Source organism: Ceratina calcarata, unplaced genomic scaffold, assembly GCF_001652005.2.
Source record: "Ceratina calcarata isolate Rehan_Ccalc_2016 unplaced genomic scaffold, ASM165200v1 scaffold379.2, whole genome shotgun sequence".
NCBI classification, from domain to species: domain Eukaryota; kingdom Metazoa; phylum Arthropoda; class Insecta; order Hymenoptera; family Apidae; genus Ceratina; species Ceratina calcarata.
The window spans coordinates 21852-23814 of record NW_017161115.1 but is presented as its reverse complement, the minus strand read 5'-3'; the positions used below and the strand labels follow the sequence as shown (position 1 = coordinate 23814).

Below are 1963 nucleotides of genomic sequence, written 5' to 3'. Positions count from 1 at the left end.
GTCTGTGATGGATTCTTAAGCACATGGCTAATACATATTTATAATTGTTGGCACGAGATATGCAGAGCTTTTAAGATATCTGCTAATTTGAGAAAAAGAATGTTTCAGCTGAGACGTCTGCCACTCGCATTCCTATTACTTTCATACTCTATCCCTTTTCTTTCATTGCGCGTTAAAAGTGTACAAGAACGTTGGAGCCGTAAAACCGGTTCGCTTGTTCCCCGGAAACTTTGCGGCGAAACGAAATTATCGTGTAAAATGAAATTTCGCGTCGCGTTCGATTATTGCGTTACACTCGAGCTTAATTGAATTGGGAAACTTTCCCTTCCTCTCTTTCACGCCTTTCCATCCGCGTCCCCTCGTCTGTTCCTCGTAGGAAGGAATATTCGAGTCCAAATCGAAGAACCTCGGATCGAACTAGTCGACGACGAAAAATACTTCCGATCTTAATCTAATTTTAATAAACTGTAGATTATTTCTGTTCAGAATGTACTTGTGCTTTAAAGAAATCGCGTTTATTTTTGTATCATGACTATCCAAACTGGCTTTGAGACCAGAATATTCCTTAATCGCTCAAGGTGTATCGTGTATCATCTGCGACTACCTGCGAGTCCTAATAACCTTATTACCTAGTAAATCCCAGGGACCTACCCTTCCTGGCTAATTCTTACCCCTGCATGTCCCAAGGTCTTGAGTCCTCGGTTCGCCTGCGACCTCCGTATTGTAGCGAACACCTGAGTATACCTGACCCCAGCTGTTAACGATTATTTACTATCCTGTGGCTCTTGGAACCTGACACTCTCTGACAAATTATACTGCCTGTTACTAGCCCGTCCACACTCTTTACTCGAGATATACTAATCGTAAGGATAGATTGGATCACCTGACGACTGTCTCATTCCGGACTTGGTAATAATGAAAACGAAGCGACATAAATACGCATTCGAAATCCTGAGGCGAACGTAAACGCGGGGTCAACCGCGGATGGAATCGAGTGAAAAGAATCCGCGAACTCGGTAAGGTCGATATTTACTCTGGCAGAAATCCAGGGTCGTAACGGTGCCAACTCGGATGCGGATAATATCGCGTCCTCCGCTCGAGATATGCCGCGTAATTATCGCCTCTCGACGAATTCGCGCCCCCAATTTTCTTTTTCCACTCTCGCGACTCGAGAGAGATTAAACAGGGAAACTCGTGAAAAGGGTCGGCAGACATTCGAATTTAGCCGAACGGCGAAGTTCGCGAGAAACGCGAGAAAATCAGCAGCCAGCCATTCGGCCAGGTAATCGATAATTTCTTTTTATTCGAGCCGCGACCCCGAAAGGTATTCATTTGGAAGTATAAAAGCCGAAGGTTTCGATACCTTTAAACGGGTTCGCTCGGTGCTTCGTTAAAACCCGGGAAAATAAAGAGAGCCAAAGTCGGGAGGGAGTCGGGATAAACGATTATCGCGGGCATCTCCGGGGAATCGTTGCGTACGAGACGGATGAACCGGTCTTATCGCTGCCAGACTCACGAGAACGCACCGTGAAATCAGTAGAAGTCCGGTCTTTCTATTTCTCTATGGGAAGGGAATTCTCTAAAGTCCCCACGATTGGATCTGGCTACCCTACGTTGTCGAAGGGTGTCCCTGCTTACCCACCCTTGCAGGGACGTACTTTACGCTTGTAACATTGTATCTTACTGTTATACATATAAACGGAAACAAATAAAAATTCTTTATGACCGAGAAAAATAGGTGTAATAATTTTATAAACCTTACTTCTCTGTAATTATCATTTCTCCTAAACGTTCATTGCTTTAAATGTTGGACACAGCTTTTTATATGTCTTAAACTTTTGGCAGAGGTCTTAAGCTTATACAACCTTAAGAAGGCATTAAGTTAAGAAAATATTAAAAATAAGTAGATATAATAAATATAAATATATTCTATATATATGAAGATTTTCATGTGATGTACTGA

At 42.8% G+C, this 1963-nt stretch overlaps 1 protein-coding gene across 1 annotated transcript in view; it reads right to left on the bottom strand.

Annotated features, from left to right (window-relative positions):
* Positions 1 to 1963, bottom strand: part of LOC108625888 (glutathione S-transferase-like) — a 9811-nt gene that overhangs the window by 6758 nt on the left and 1090 nt on the right. The gene's annotated exons all lie outside the window — the stretch shown is intronic.